The following is a 17,772-nucleotide window of genomic DNA, read 5'->3' on the forward strand; positions in this document are numbered from 1 at the left end:
TTTCTTGATTTGAACCCATTGCTTTGTTGATAGTATTTGCATTAGAGTGTTCATTTAAAGTCTATCCTCTGTCATGTCCCCTCAACCTCTGTATTCAGGCAGTTGCTTTTTCTCGGTGTTTCCACTCCCATAGTTTATCCTTTGCTTATGAATGGTGTTTTTTTTTCTCCTGGATCCCTGAAAGTTGTTCAGGGACATTACACCGCCCCTAATGGAGAAGTCCATTACATTCGATTATACCACAGTGTATTAGTCTCTGTGTACAATGTTCTCCTGGTTCTGCTCCTCTCGCTCTGCATCACTTCCTGGAGGTTGTTCCAGTCTCCATGGAACTTCTCCACTTTATTATTCCTTTGAGCACAATAGTATTCCATCACCAACATATACCACAGTTTGTTCAGCCATTCCCCAATTGATGGGCATCCCCTCGTTTTCCAGTTTTGGGCCACCACAAAGAGCGCAGCTATGAATATTTTTGTACAAGTCTTTGTGTCCATTATCTCTTTGGGATACAGACCCAGCAGTGCTATGGCTGGGTCAAAGGGTAGATATTCTTTTGTCGCCCTTTGGGCATAGTTCCAAATTGCCCTCCAGAATGGTTGGATCAGTTCACAACTCCACCAGCAATGAATTAATGTCCCTACTTTGCCACATCCCCTCCAGCATTCATTACTTTCCTTTGCTGTTATGTTAGCCAATCTGCTGGGTGTGAGGTGATACCTCAGAGTTGTTTTGATTTGCATCTCTCTGATTATAAGAGATGTAGAACACTTCTTCATGTGCTTGTTAATAGTTTTGATTTCTTTATCTGAGAACTGCCTATCCATTTCCCTTGCCCATTTATCAATTGGAGAATGGCTTGATTTTTTGTACAATTGATTTAGCTCATTATAAATATGAGTAATTAAACCTTTGTCAGAGGTTTCTATGAAGATTTTTTCCCAATTTGTTGTTTCCCTTCTGATTTTAGTTATATTGGTTTTGTTTGTACAAAAGCTTTTTAGTTTGATGTAGTCAAAATTATTTATTTTACATTTTGTGATTCTTTCTATATCTTGCTTGGTTTTAAAGCCTTTCCCCTCCCAAAGGTCTGACATGTATACTATTCTGTGTTTACCCAATTTACTTATGGTTTCCTTCTTTATGTTTAAGTCACTCACCCATTTTGAATTTATCTTGGTGTAGGGTGTGAGGTGTTGATCTATTCCTAGTCTCTCCCACACTGTCTTCCAATTTTCCCAGCAGTTTTTATCGAATAGTGGATTTTTGTCCCAAAAGCTGGGATCTTTGGGTTTATCGTATACTGTCTTGCTGAGGTCGTTTTCCCCCAGTCTATTCCACTGATCTTCCTTTCTGTTTCTTAGCCAGTACCAAATTGTTTTGATGACTGCTGCTTTGTAATATAGTTTGAGGTCTGGGACTGCAAGGCCCCCATCATATGTGTTTTTTTTCATTATTTCCCTGGATATCCTTGATCTTTTGTTCTTCCAAATGAACTTTGTTATGGTTTTTTCTAAATCAGTGAAGAAGTATTTTGGTAGTTCAATGGGTATGGCACTAAATAGATAAATAAGTTTGGGTAGGATGGTCATTTTTATTATATTGGCTCGTCCTATCCATGAGCAGTTAATGTTTTTCCAATTGTTCAAGTCTAGTTTTAGTTGTGTGGCGAGTGTTTTGTAGTTGTGTTCATATAGTTCCTGTGTTTGTCTTGGGAGATAGATTCCTAGGTATTTTATTTTGTCTAAGGTGATTTTGAATGGGATTTCTCTTTCTAGTTCTTGCTGCTGAGCTGTGTTGGAGATATATAGAAAAGCTGATGATTTATGTGGGTTTATTTTGTATCCTGCAACTTTGCTAAAGTTGTTGATTATTTCAATTAGCTTTTTGGTTGAATCTCTAGGATTCTTTAAGTAGACCATCATGTCATCCGCAAAGAGTGATAACTTGGTCTCCTCCTTGCCTATTCTGATGCCTTCAATTTCTTTATCTTCTCTAATTGCTACTGCTAGTGTTTCTAGTACAATGTCAAATAGTAGAGGTGATAATGGGCATCCTTGTTTCACTCCTGATCTTATTGGGAATGCATCTAGTTTATCCCCATTGCAGATGATATTAGCTGTTGGTTTTAGATATATACTGTTTATTATTTTTAGGAATGACCCTTCTATTCCTATGCTTTCTAGTGTTTTTAATAGGAATGGGTGTTGTATTTTATCAAAGGCTTTTTCTGCATCTATTGAGATAATCATGTTGTTCTTGCTAGTTTGCTTGTTGATGTGGTCAATTATGTGGATGGTTTTCCTAATGTTGAACCAGCCCTGCATCCCTGGTATGAATCCTACTTGATCATGGTGAATGATCTTTCTGATCACTTGCTGGAGTCTTTTTGCTAGTATCCTATTTAAAATTTTTGCATCTATATTCATTAGGGAGATTGGTCTATAGTTTTCTTTCTCTGTTTTTGACCTGCCTGGTTTTGGAATCAGTACCATGTTTGTGTCGTAAAAGGAGTTTGGTAGAACTCCCTCTTTGCTTATTATGTCAAATAGTTTGTATAGTATTGGGGTTAACTGTTCTCTGAATGTTTGATAGAATTCACAGGTGAATCCATCAGGCCCTGGGGATTTTTTCTTAGGAAGTTCTTTGATGGCTTGATGGATTTCAATTTCTGATATGGGATTATTTAAGAATTCTATTTCCTCTTCTGTTAGTCTAGGCAGTTTGTATTTTTGTATATATTCATCCATTTCTCCTAAATTGGTGTATTTATTGCCATATAATTGGGCAAAGTAATTTCTAATGATTGCCTTAATTTCCTCCTCATTGGAGGTGCTGTCCCCCTTTTCATCTTTAATGCTGTGAATTTGCTTTTCTTCCTTCCTTTTTTTAATTAGATTGACCAGTACTTTGTCTATTTTGTTTGTTTTTTCAAAGTACCAGCTTCTTGTCTTATTTATTAAATCAATAGTTCTATCACTTTCGATTTTATTAATTTCTCCCTTAATTTTTAGGATTTCTAATTTGGTTTTCTGCTGGGGGTTTTTAATTTGATCGCTTTCGAGTTTTTTCAATTGCATTTCCAATTGATTGATCTCTGCTCTCCCTTGTTTGTTAATATGAGCTTTCAGGGATATGAATTTGCCTCTGATTACCGCTTTGGCTGCATCCCAAAAGGTTTGAAAGGATGTTTCGCCATTGTCATTTTCCTTGATGAAATTATTAATTGTTTCTATGATTTCTTCTTTAGCTAAACGGTTTTGGAGTATCATATTGTTTAATTTCCAATTGGTTTTAGATTTGGTTTTCCATGTACCATTACTAATCATTATTTTTATTGCCTTGTGATCTGAGAAGGCTGCATTCATTATTTCTGCTTTTTTGCATTTGTGTGCTATGTTTCTGTGACCTAATGTATGGTCAATTTTTGTGAATGTGCCATGTGGTGCTGAGAAGAAGGTGTATTCCTTTTTATCCCTATTTATTTTTCTCCATATGTCTATTAATTCTAATTTTTCTAAGATTTCATTCACTTCTTTTACCTCTTTCTTATTTATTTTTTGATTTGATTTATCTAAATTTGATAATGGTTGGTTTAAGTCTCCCACTAGTATGGTTTTATTGTCTATTTCTTCCTTCAATTCTCCTAGTTTCTCCATTAGAAATTTGGGTGCTCTATTATTTGGTGCATACATGTTGATTAATGATATTTCCTCATTGTCTAGAGTCCCTTTTAACAAAATATAATTACCTTCCCTATCCCTTTTGATCAGGTCTATTTTTGCATTGGCTTTATCAGATATCATGATTACCACTCCTGCCTTCTTTCTATCAGTTGAGGCCCAGAAGGTCTTACTCCATCCTTTAATTCTGACCTTGTGGGTGTCAACCCGCCTCATGTGTGTTTCTTGAAGACAACATATGGTAGGGTTTTGGATTCTAATCCATTCTGCTATTCGTCTACGTTTTATGGGTGAGTTCATCCCATTCACGTTCAAAGTTATGATTGTCATTTGTGGACTCCCTGGCATTTTGATTGCCTTCCCTAATTCTAACCTTTTCTTCTTCGGCTCTACCTTTTAGTCCAGTGATTTACTTTGAATCAGTCCCCCTTGTCCCCTCCCTTGATGTTTCCCTTTTTAGTCCCTCCCTTTTGTTCCCTCCCCCTCCCCCCTCTCTTTCCCTCCCTTTTTGTTCTCCCTCTCCCCCTCCCCCCCTTGGTTTTCCCTTCTCCTTACCCTTGTTGGGTAAGATAGAATTCAAGATCCCAATGGATCTGGATGTTTTTCCCTCTCAGAGTTGATTTCCCTGAGATTGAGGTTTGAGTAAACCCCCCCCCCCCTCTTCCTCTCCTTCTTATAGGAGTTTTCTTCCCCTCCCCTTCCCCTGTGAATCTTTGTGTGAGAACCATTATTCTATTTGGTCTTTCTTTACCCCCTATTTATACATTACATTTTCCCCACATATTAGTATACATAGGTTGATATAAATGTAGTCCTTATAGAAGAGAGTTTGAGTAAAAGAAGATAACATTTTTCCCCTTTCCTTAATATTTACCTTTTCAGGTATTCCTTGCTCTTTGATTTTCGGTATCAAACTTTCCACAGAGCTCTGGTCTTTTCTTTGCAAAAAGTTGGAAGTCTTCTATTTTGTTGAATGCCCATACTTTCCCTTGGAAGTATATAGTCAGTTTTGCTGGGTAGCTGATTCTTGGTTGGAGACCCAGCTCTCTTGCGTTTCTGAAGATCATGTTCCATGCCTTACGATCATTCAACGTAGAACTTGCAAGGTCTTGTGTGACCCTGATTGGCATTCCTTTATATCTAAATTGTCTTTTTCTGGCTTCCTGTAGGATTTTTTCTTTTGTTTGAGAGCTTTGGAATTTGGCAATTACATTCCTGGGAGTTGTCTTTTGGGGGTTTAGTGTAGAAGGTGTTCTGTGAGCTCTGTCAGTGGATGTATTGCCCCCTTGTTCTAGAATCTCTGGGCAATTTTCTTTGATTATATCTTGTATCACCATGTCCAGTTTGGTGTTTATTTCTGGCTTTTCTGGGAGTCCAATTATTCTTAAATTTTCTCTTCTCCCCCTGTTTTCCAGATCTATCACCTTGTCGGTGAGATATTTTATGTTCTCTTCTAATTTCTTGGTGTTTTGGCTTTGCTTTATTAGTTCTTGCTTTAAAGCCTGGTTTTCTTTTACAGTTTGGTCAAACTGGTTTTGTAGATGCGTGAATTTCTTTTGCATCATTTCCCATTTTTCCTCCCAGAGGGCTTCCATCTTTTTGGTCCTTTCTGATTCAAATTCTTCATGGGTTTGTGGAGAGTTTCTATTTCCTTTGGGAGATTTTGGAGAATTTTCTTGTATATCTTCTTCTATCTGCTCTGTATTTTGTATTTTGGCTCCATAGAATGTGTCCAGAGTCGCCCCTTTCTTCTTATTTTTCTTGGTATTTTGGGGCTTCTGTGCTTCTGTGGAGTTTGTCATCTCTGAACGTGGAGGATTGGCTTTTCTTGTCTTTGTCTGGTGATCAGAGGCTTTAGTCCTGGGCAGATGTTGGTTCTATGAGCGTTCCCTGGGTTAAACTGAATATGCCTCACTTGAACTGGAATGGAAGGGTCGGACCACGAGGCCACACTCTCCCCCTGGCTCGATTTCCGGAAGTTGCCTTCAGAATCCCTGGCCGTGAGGCTGTTTCGTCGGCCTGCGGGGGGATGGGCTGCCGCTTCCCCAAGCTCCGAGAGCACAGACTTTCACTGAGACTTGGATAGCAGGATCCAGCCCGTGAGGCTGTCTTGCCCGCCCTGAGGGTTGCTGTTGTTTTGACCAGCTCTCTGCAGCGGAGGCCCCAGGCAGTAACTTTCACCCGGACCGACTGGCTCTCTGCAGCGGAAGCCCCAGGCAGTAACTTTCACCCGGACTGGGACTTGGGTAGAAGACCCTGAGGGTTGTTGTTCCTCAGACCCTGCTCTCTGAGCCCGGCGCGGCTGCCGCTTCCGGGAGCCTTGGACTCTGCGCTCCTACCCCTGAGGTCCGAGGGATCTCGGGTTCTGGCTTTTAAGGGGAGCCGTACCTTTTGAACCGGGTCCAGGTCCAGGAGGAGGGTTCCCAGGGTCTGTGCTGTTGATCGTTTTGAATTTCGGCGCCTTAGGAGCTTCTAGTTTGAGATCGGTCGGGAAGGGTTTTCCGGAGATCTGAACTTCAGCTTTCTCTAAGCCGCCATCTTAACCGGAAGTGAGGGTAAGTGTTCTGAAAATATCCTGGTATTTTAGTGACCTTCTAGAGCTATGTGAATCAGCAGTGTGATATAGCAGTCACAAAATTATATAAATTGAGGTTGAATTAATAGAGGCATCATTTAATTTTTTAGATGTTTATTAATAGAATTCTTCCCCACACCACAGCAGTTGTGATCTAAGAGATAGATATGTATATATAGATTATGTCTTTTATATTTCAACTTTCAGTTCATTCTCTAGAGGTGACATTTACAAGTTAATCTTCATGTATTAAATCTGTAGTTGTGTACAATGTTCTCTTGATTCTAATCATTTCACTTTTGACTATCCCATGTACTTCTTTCTAGCTTTTTTAAAAATTAGCCTGCTCATTATTTCTTATAGAAGAGTAATATTCCATCAAAACCATATTCTGCAATTTGTTTAGCCATTCCACAATTGTTGGGCTAGAGGCATCATTTGAAGAATAAGGAGGTTGCTTTATTTTTTTCAAAGTTACACTGTACCTGTAGTATTGTCTTCAGTTATGGGCATCATGATTTAGGGAGATTATAGATAATAATCTAGGAAGCATACAGAAGAGGGAAATCAACAGACTAAAGGGCATTACAAATCAGTGTTAAGAACTGGGTGTGCTTAATGTGGTAGAGAGAAAATTCAGGATTGTAACAGCCATCTTAAAGTATTTGATGTCCTCTAATGGAAAAGAGAGATTAGACTTGCTCTGTTTTTCCTAGCAGAACAGAACCATGAAGAAGAAGCAGAAGATAAAGAGGCAAAGGATAGAAAAGAAGCAAAAATCACACAAAAAGGGTAGATATCAGGAAAAGCTTCCTAATAAGGATACCAAAAAGATAGCCCATGACCATTTCACTCACTGTAGATTTTTAGGTAGAAGAGAGATAACTTTTTACTTTTACTTTTCTTTTTTGAGGGTAATGATTAGAACTAGGTGACCAGAGGCCACTTCTAATGTTTAATTCTTCAATTCTGAGATCCCTACAATTCTTCAACAGAGATGAGCTTTGAAGTAACACTTATATACTACATTCCATTCATCTCTCACAACTAACTTCCTTTATTAAGGTGTAGTTACTGTGTATATTATTTTCTTAGTTCTACTCATTCTGTACTCTACAGCAGAACATATAAATTTTCCTGTGTTTCCTTGAATTTTTTCATATTTATCATTTGCTATGGCACAATAATTTTCCATTGAATTAATCAGTTTGTTTAGATATTCAATAAAACTTTTCTGCCTTACTACTAGAATTTGAGAAATATATGCTTGGAAGCTAGAACATAATTTCAATGCCCTGGGGAGGGAAGATGTATATGTTAAAATTTATATGTACAATTTTATTAATTATTTCCCAATAACATATACAACTTAAAAATTTTTGAGTTTCAAATTCTTTTCCTCTCTCCAGCTCCTATTCTTACCCATGGAGAAGGAAAGTGATACAGTATTGATTAGAGATGTCCCGTCATGCAAAACATATTTCCATATAAGCCATGTTACCAAAAAAAACCCAAAAAACCCCCTAAACAAAACAAAACACAGAAACGCAAACCAGAAAAATAAAGTTTAAAAAAAGAATGCACTAATTTCACTGTTCTTACTCTGGAGGTAAATAGTATTTTTCATCATTCATACTTTGTCATTGTCTTGGATAATTGTACTAATCAGAGTAGCTAAGTTTTTCTCAGTTGATGATCTTTACCATATTTTTGTTACTGTACACAGTGTTGCTATTACTTTCATATATGGTATTTTTTACCATATATGAAGTTCTCTTTGTTCTGCTCACTTCACTTTACATCAGAGCCTGTGTCCACCAAAGTTATTCTGAAATTCTTATGTTCATTGTTTCTTATAGCAAAATAATACTCCATCACAATCATCTACCATACTTTCTTCAGCTAGTCTCCAGTTGATGGACTTTCGCTCAATTTCTAATTCCTTGCCAAAAAAACTGCTATAAATATTTTTCTATTAATAAACCATTTCCCCTTTTGCCTTTTCTTTGATCTCTTTGGGATATAAACCTTGTAGTGGTATTGCTGGGTCAAATGGTGGACATATTTGATAGCCCTTTGGAAATATTTCCAAAATATTCTCCAGAAAAGTCAGACTAGTTCAAAACTCCAATAACAGAGCATTAGTGTCTCAATTTTCCCAAATCCTCTCCAGAGTTTGCTAGTCTTTTTTTTCTGTATTAAATGTGAGGTGGTATTTCAGTTGTTTTAATTTGCATGTCTCTAATCAGTAATGATCTATAGCATTTTTTCATGTGGCTATTAATAGTTTTGTTTTCTTTTTTTGAAAGCTTCCTATTCATATCATTTGACTATATTCTGATTGGAGAGTGACTATTATTAGTATAAATTTGGATCTGTTGAGAAAAGAAGTATTTTTCAGAGAAACTTACTATAAATTTTTCTCCACTTTTCTGTGGTTCTTCTAATTTTGCCTTTATTAGTTTTTAGAAAACCTTTTTAATTACATGTAATCAAGATGACCTATTTTCTCACCATGATTGTTTCTATCTCTTGTTTGCTTACAGATTCTTCCCTCATCCATACATCTGACAGGTACTTTTCCCTATTTACTCCTAATTTATGATATCATGCTTTATGTCCAAATCATTTAACCATTTGGACATTATCTTTGTTTACTGTGTCAGATGTTGTCATTTCTGTCAAATTGTTTTCTAGTTTTCCCAACTCAAAACTCCACCAGCAATGAATTAGTGTCCCTACTTTGCCACATCCCCTCCAGCATTCATTACTTTCCTTTGCTATCATGCTAGCCAGTCTGCTAGATGTGAGGTGATACCTCAGAGTTGTTTTGATTTGCATCTCTCTGATTATAAGAGATTTAGAACACTTCTTCATGTGCTTGTTAATAGTTTTGATTTCTTTATCTGAAAACTGCCTATCCATGTCCCTTGCCCATTTATCAATTGGAGAATGGCTTGATTTTTTGTACAATTGATTTAGCTCTTTATAGATTTGAGTAATTAAACCTTTGTCAGAGGTTTCTATGAAGATTTTTTCCCAATTTGTTGTTTCCCTTCTGATTTTAGTTATATTGGTTTTGTTTGTACAAAAGCTTTTTAATTTGATGTAGTCAAAATTATTTATTTTACATTTTGTGATTCTTTCTATGTCTTGCTTGGTTTTAAAGTCTTTCCCCTCCCAAAGGTCTGACATGTATACTATTCTATGTTTACCCAATTTACTTATGGTTTCCTTCTTTATGTTTAAGTCATTCACCCATTCTGAATTTATCTTGGTGTACGGTGTGAGGTGTTGATAAATTCCTAATCTCTCCCACACTGTCTTCCAATTTTCCCAGCAGTTTTATCAAATAGTGGATTTTTGTCCCAAAAGCTGGGATCTTTGGGTTTGTCGTATACTGTCTTGCTGAGGTTGCTTGCCCCCAGTCTATTTCATTTATTCTCCTTTCTGTCTCTTAGCCAGTACCAAATTGTTTTGATGACTGCTGCTTTGTAATATAGTTTGAGGTATGGGACTGCAAGACCCCCATCATTTGTGTTTTTTTTTTCATTATTTCCCTGGATATCCTTGATCCTTTGTTCTTCCAAATGAACTTTGTTATGGTTTTTTCTAAATCAGTAAAGAAATTTTTTGGGAGTTCCATGGGTATGGCCAATTCTGCTTTTTAAGACAACATTTTTATGGCTCTTTTATTCAAGATATTATGTGTCTTTTCATTTTTCCCCTTTGTTCTTATTTTTCTCCACTACTGTGTTTTTTCTTTTAATTTTGAAAAGCATTTTTTTTTTTTGGTTCTTCCAGGAATTCTTGTGAGGTTTATTAACACTTTTTATTTTTTTCTTTGAGGTTTTGCTTTTAGTTGTTTTAACATTATATTCTCCTTCTTAGTTTATGTTTTAGTCTTCCCTGCCAGCATATTTGTGTTTTATGGTTGTTATAAATGAAAATTAATATTGGAGATTTCATATTAAATTTATAAATATTTATTAATAAAAAGAAAGAAAGAGAAAAATAAGGTTTGCAGCTTTACTAACTCAAAGTCCCTAGTTGCAGTTGTGAGTCTTATTTCTTGGATTCCCAACCTACATAACCATTTTGAAATTTAAAATTTTGCAAAGTACTTTATGTAGTTTTCCATTTGAATGTCATGACAACCCTGGGAGATAGGTACTGTGAAGATTAAATTAACTCTCCCCTGCCCATTTTTAGATTTAATCACCAAAACCATATACACCTCACTTACACTTGAGGGGGGATTTCTGTGACCCATGTGTGAGATGGTGGGTGATGAATCAGAATCAAGTGAGTGCCCCTTGGGCACTCCTATGCAAAGCTTTAGCTGTAACTGGTACATGTAAAATGGAAGGAAGTCACAGGAAGTGAGGAAAAGGAATGGTCTTTAAAAATGCCAAGAACTTCCTATAAAGGGCCTTTCTGTCTAGCACCTTCAACTTGACTTTGGAGGAGCTCTGACTGAGGATCTCAGACTGCTTCTATTTTTCTTAAAACTACCATGTGGGGTGAGTGAAAAAGTCTGACTCCTTTCTTGGATTTTCTGAAGGGACTAGCCTCAGGAGATGCCTCCCCTTGAGAGACACTTCATGCATCCCCAGGTCCTCAGCTCAAGGCTGAGGCCCCTCTATCTAAGGGCTAATTAACCCTACGTGGATTGAGCCAGGGGTTGAAGCAAAATATTTAGTGGGTAGGTTGGATATCTTACCATATTCTCTCTCTGATTTTCTTTTCTTATTTCACTCTTTCAATATTTTTAAAAATAAATTGTTAAAATAAATCTCTTTGGAATTTGACTAAATTCCTGGTGACCCTACTCCTATATAATCCAGTACAACCTTTTATATTAACCGCTCACATTTCTACCCCTTACAGTACTATGGGAATTGTCATCCTCCATTCACCAAAGGTGGTGGTGGGGAAGGAACCTAAGTCTCAATGAATTTGTGAACCACCCAGTGTATCATAATGAATTGATGAATGTTAATGAATGGAACGATTGCAACCCAGCCCTCTCTTGAATTTGAGTTCAATTCTTGAACTCTTTCATCTATACCGTTATTTTTTACCATACTTATTTTACAGATAAGAAAAATAAAGTTGAACAAAGCAACATCAATAATTCATCCACATTTTAAAATACAAGAAAAGGTAAGTTATAATAATGAATTAATAATTATTCACATTATTTTAATATTAATCTTAAATAATGGCAATAACTTATGCTTATATAATTCTTTCCAATGTGTGATATGCTAGGAAGTATGGAAATATTTTTCAAGTGAGAAAACTGATATTCAGAAGACCAAAAGCAATGCAATTGATAAAGGGTAAAGCTGGGACTTCTAAAACCAAGTTTTCTGTTCATTTCTTGAATCTCTTCCCTTTATTAGATAGCCTAAAACTACGGTATTCTGATTTCTGGGTCACAGTTGTTCATATTTTTTTCATCAGACTTCTCTTATTCTTTGTTCTTTATTTTATTTTTATTTTAAACCCTTACCTTCCTTCTTATAATCAATACTATATTATATCTTGCCCAAGTTTTCATATAGAGATGGACCAGTGAGGGTTTCTGGAGAAACTAAAAGCCACATATTATCCATCTAATTATTTTTTGCTGTGTTAAAACAAAATAAGTATCCATTTGTTCACTGTTCAGTGCTTTAGTGAGAGCTTCACCCCTTCCAACACTGAACTTGAAAAGAGCATTGAGATTTGTCTGCCCAAACACTTGAGTAACATAGTCAATAAGTGAAAATGGCAAGATGTGAAGCCAGACTTTTCTAAATCTAGGTTAGCTTTGTATCTACCATTTCACAAATAGTGCTATTCTTGATAAAAATTCCAGGAAACCTGATATCTTCTATGGAGCATATAAGACAAAGAGGAGAGAAATTCCATCTTCCAGGCAATTCCTATGGACTAAATCATTTAAATGAAGTGCTGAAAAGGCAAGTCAGTAGGTGGCCCATGCTGCCCTTCTGATCCATTTTTTTTCTCTCTCTCCTTACTTCTAGATATGATTGTGGTTAGGAAGGAATCTCTCTTCCACTCTCAAGTTTTTAATGAAGAGTTTCTATGACCTTTTAACTTGACCTTTTCTTTCTTCACTGATTTCTTGTCTGTACTTTGCTTTGAGGAAAACCCTCTTTTTTTAGGAGGTCTCCGATTAATGTACTGGCATAGGATTGTTGTCTTTTAATTCTGCTCATTTATCTTAGGCACATAGAGCCTTCATTACTTCTTGTTGGTTAATCCTCTTGAGTGGTTAGGCTCTTTTATTATAGACTGTCTCCACCTTTCACACGTCATCACTATACTCATTCAAACCTGTCCAATTAGCCCCTCTACCAACATGGCAGTCTTTTACCCCTTCACTCAGCCTCTTTTCTTTGGCCACTACCCAAGGGGCTCCTTCTCCCAGCTACAGAACCATTAGGATATACTCTTATTCCTATCTTAGCTATTTAGTGAGTGATTTTTATACATTTTACCCTAACAAACTGCTGGTTATTTTTAATTGCTTTCTAGTAAATGCTGGAATGCTCTGATAATAGTCAACAAAGTCAAGATCAAACAGATCTTACTGCTTCCTGGTGGTCTTTATATGGTGGGTATTGAGCAACAATAATGTATGCTCTGAATAAACTGACAATGTGGAAAATGGAGTAGAAGGGATACAATGATCAAACTTTTAATTTGAAAAAAGTTTCTATGGAAAAAAAATATTGCTATCAATAATAATATAGATGTAGCTGAAAGAGCAGTAGAGAGGAGATAGGAGAGCTAGTCCTGATTCTACCCTTAATTTACCTTGAGCATATTTTTTAAACCCCTAACTTTTGTTTCAGAATCCAAACTAAATATTAGTTCTGAGTCAAGGGTAAGGAAGGGCTAGGCAATTGAGGTTTAGTTACTTGTCCAGGGTCACACAGGTAGGAAGTGTCCACTTTCCTGCTTTAGGTATATTTTAAAAATCAAGCAAGTAAGCAAGCAAACAAGGTAGCAATGCTTATTTAGAATGCTTGCATTTACTAAGTGCTCACTTAACACAACTGAGGTACTGGGTAAAGCACAGAGATTATAAATAAAAATAGTGATCTGCCTATATTAGGTAGATCCAACATATTCATAGGTAAATACAGAATATAAACAACAAAAATGTGAGTGGCAGTGAAGGTGACACTGGCATCCAGGGGAATAGGTAAGGCAACTTTTTTATTTGTTTCCCAACAGATTTTTATTTCCATTGACAATATTGGCAATGATAGAGGACTAATTCAGGAAAATAGATCACCTTAAATACAACAGAGAGAGAACTCATTATCAAGTAGAAGCCTTGGTCACCCAACTTCTTAACATAAAAAAGGAGGGGGAAGTTAAATTAAATAAGTTAAATTAAATTAAATTGAAATTGAAATTATTTGTACTTAAATACATTAAATAAAGTTCACCTTGCCAGACTCCATTACAAAAGGTCTTTCCTTATTGTCACAAATGAAATTTTACCCATTTATCATAGAAGAACCTCAAAATCTCCATCTGCTCCCCGTTACATTCAAGACATTAAGACATGTTTTCTTTTAAAATTTTAGATTAAAAAACCTTCACAAACAGAGTAGAATTCACTGGAAAATGTGCTTTGTTACAGTGATTTTAAATCATCCTTTAAGCCTACCACTGGTCAATTCTGACAAAATTGAGGGAGGTGACACTGAGCTGAGCTTTGAAGGGATCTACTTGATTTTAGTTTCAGAGGTGAGGAAGAGTATTTCAATAATGAGATGATTTGAACAAAGTTGGGAGATGTACTGTCACATCTGGAGAATAACAAAGAGGTTAAACTCTTTAGAACATGAGCTTGTGAAAAATGTGTAACTGTTGAAATTGGATCGTGTGCTAGTGCCTCTGTGCCCTTTCTCCTCCTACTCAGTCTAGTGAGTCTATAAATAATCAGGATAAAGGGGAAATAGCCAAAAATAAGATTGCCAAGGGGAACTTCGGAGTCATGTACAAACTGTACCATCGAAGGAGCATAATTCAAAAATTGTATCGTATAGAACAAAATTCATATCTTAGTAGTATCAGCAGAAGCCATCTAGGTATGGGTCAAGCTCTGGTCAGTTCAAACCATAAGCAGCTTTAATAGCCAGGAGTAAGCAACTCCAATAAGAATAAAAGTCTGCTATTTGTCACATATTTCATGAGGGAAGTGTCTTTGTGCCTCTTCAGCTCCGTCCCCCAATTTCTAAGTGAGCATATACAAGATAATGGAGACAGAAGGGGATTGACTTCAATTGTCAAACAAAGAAGTTTGCATATTATCCTAAAAACAATAGAGAGACATGGTCAGGTCTAGCTGGGCCATTGTTTCTTCATTTATTACAGAAAGAGACTAAATTTGATCATCTAAAATGTTTCTAAATCTAGATATTCAGGGCATGAGAAAGTATTTTGAAGAGGCCAATGGAATTATTTTAAATGTGATAAAGACCTAGGTATTTTGGTTAACTCTGCAATAAGAACCAACAGTTTAATGTTAGCTACCTCCTTCTCTCGCTCCCAAAAAAGATAATTTGATATTAGGTTAGATTAATAGAAGCTTAATACACAAACAAAGTGGATTAAATAATACTCTAGTTAAACTATATTTGGAGACTCATATTTAATTTTAGGTATCAGGTTGCTTTTTTCTTTTTTTTTAATAAAATTCTTAACTTCCATCAGTGCTAAGTATTGGTTCCAAGGCAGAAGAGCAGTAAGGGCTAAGTTTAACGGTGGTTGTGACTTGCCCAGGGTCACACAGCTAGAAAGTGTCTGAGGTCATATTTGAATCTAAGATCTCCCATCTCTAGACCTGGCTCTCAATCCACTGAGCTACCCAGCTGCCTCTGTGGATATCACATTTTTGAATGAACAAGGTGAAGAGGATTGTGAAATTAAAACCATATTACATGATGATTGGCAGAAGTAAGAGGAAAGTTAACCTAAGAATAAAGTTCTTATATAAATAAATATATTATATATGTAATCTAGAAATATATAAAATATATATAATATATAACATATGTATATAGTATATATAATATAAATATAAATATATATAAATAAAGATGTGGAGAGAAGAGAATAAGGAGGACTATAGTTGTTTCAAATAAACAACTATCATCTGCCAGAGGAGTTAATGGACTTATCCAGAGCTCCAGAGAGAAGGGCTCAGAATCTTGGGGTGTGCGGGAGAAAGCTCAGTGAAAGATGATTGTTGGGGCATCTAGGTGGCTTAGAGAATGGAGTGCAGGCCTGGAGACAGAAAGTCCTGGGTTCAAATCTAGCCTCAGACACTTCCTAGCTGTATGAACATGGACAAGCCACTTAAACTGTTGTTAGATCTTACCAATCTTCTGCCTTGGGACCTATACCCAGTATTGATTGTAAGACAGAAGATCAGTTTTTTGTAAGATGATTGTTAACTTTACAGTATGAGTATTTACATTTTTGAAATCACCAAAGGTTACAAATTAGAAACTGACTCATTGTCTAGATTTAAGAAAGTGATGGAGCAAATGATGATAATACATCCTAAATTCAAATATGTGTCATGCATATATTTTTCTGCATGGAGACACTGTTAAGCCCTTAAGCTGACTACTTCTGACTACAACCAATCAGTAAAATTCATAGAGAAATGCATTTGAGCTGCATATAAGGAAACACTTTGTAAGTCAGTATTATTTAGAAGAAAACCTACCAGATTGGAAGTTGGGGGTTCTGGATTCTAGCTTTCCTACTATCACTAGCAACTTGTATGACCCTAAGCCCATTATTATCTCATCTGGAAAATGAGGAAGTTGGACAGGCTCAGATCCCAAAGGTCTTTTCCAGATCTAAGATACTATATTAGATGGTTTCCTATTAAATGGGGGTAGTCTCTGAAGAATTCACTAGAAGTTTTTCAATGAAATCCAGGTCTTTTAATTATGGGATAAAGCGAATTTGTGATTTATATCAAGATTAAATGAAGTGACCTTCAAAGTCCTTTCCAATGCTGAGAATATAGAATTCTGATCACCATTTTCTAACTGCTTTACATATTACTAAATGACTAAACACTTAGAGTTTTATAATGTCTAATTTTGATATTATAAAAGGTATGATCAATAAAAAATTTTTGTTAACTGCACACTATCATCCAGGTACTATGCTAAATCCCTGAGTTACAAAAAGGAGCTCATGATCTAATTGGAGAGAAAAAATACAAAAAAAAATATGTACATATATATATAAAGATATACATATATGTGCACAAATATATTTCCTATTTATCCCATACCTAGCTTGGTATGTATGCACACACATATGTGTATTTATATATGTGTATACACACATGTGTACGTATGTATATATACACACACTATGCACACAGAATGGTACTAGATTGAAGAATATATATTGGAAATAATGTGCAAGAAGACTGAAAAAGTGGAAAAGGGCTAGACTATTAAGGGCTTTGAATGCTATAGTATTTTGCATCTGATCCTTGAGGCAATAGGAAGTCACTGTAATTTATTGAGTTGGGGGCGTGACATGGTCAAACCTAAGGGGAAAATACTTTAGTGTCTGAATGGAGGGTGGATTAGAGTGTGCAAAGATTTGATGCAGGGAGACTGCAGTTGGTTATTGTAGTGTTCTAGCTAAGTGATGAAGAGGGTCTGAACTAAACCTGGTAGCAGTGTCAGAGGGGAGAAGGGGGCATATTTGAGAGAGGTTTAACAAGGTTACATCAACAGCCTTTGGCAACAGATTAGAAATAGAGGATGAGAGATAGGGAGGAATCCAAGATGACTCCTCAACTGCAAGCTTGAGAGACTCAGGGAATGTTGTTACCCTCTAGAAAAATAGAGAAGGTAAGAGAGTAGGGAAGAATTTAGAGGGCAAGACAATGAGTTTCATTTTTAATATATTGTATGTAAGATGTGTACTGCACTTCTACTTTGAGATGTCTAAAAGGCTGTTAGAGATGCACAATAGGTAAATTTAAGAATCATCAGAAGTGAAAATTAAATCCATAGTGCTGAAGTCACCAAGTGAAATAATATATAGAGAGAAAAGAGAGGGCTTAGAGGGCACCATGACAGATATCTATGTTTAGAGATTGTGATCTGGGAGAATATCTAGCAAAGGAAATAGAAAAGGAACTGTCAGATAGGTGGGAAGGAAACCAGAAGACCGTGGTGTCCTGAAAATGTTGGGGGGAAAAAAGAATATCAAGATGGAGAGTGGGATCAATAATGTTAGAGATTACAGAATGATTAAGGAGTGTTAGGACCGAGAAAGAGTCATTGGATTTGGCAATTTAGAGATCATTGGTATATTTGAAGAAAGAAGTTTTGGCAGATGATAGGATTAGAAATCAGATTATAAGGAGTTAAGAAGAGAGTAAAGAGAGAGAAATCAGAGACATCATCAATAGAAGATACTTCAGTAGAATGGTCAAGT

The 17,772-nt window shown here is 36.2% G+C and overlaps 1 long non-coding RNA gene across 1 annotated transcript; it reads left to right on the forward strand.

Moving 5' to 3' along the window:
* The first annotated feature begins 10,351 nt into the window (after positions 1–10,351).
* Positions 10,352–14,707, forward strand: LOC107649273 (uncharacterized). Its single transcript, XR_001622757.2, has 3 exons — positions 10,352–11,424; positions 11,533–11,603; positions 12,125–14,707. It is a non-coding gene; the product is annotated as an uncharacterized LOC107649273 (long non-coding RNA).
* The last annotated feature ends 3,065 nt before the right edge of the window (positions 14,708–17,772 follow it).

The sequence above is a fragment of the Monodelphis domestica genome, chromosome 6 (assembly GCF_027887165.1).
Source record: "Monodelphis domestica isolate mMonDom1 chromosome 6, mMonDom1.pri, whole genome shotgun sequence".
NCBI classification, from domain to species: domain Eukaryota; kingdom Metazoa; phylum Chordata; class Mammalia; order Didelphimorphia; family Didelphidae; genus Monodelphis; species Monodelphis domestica.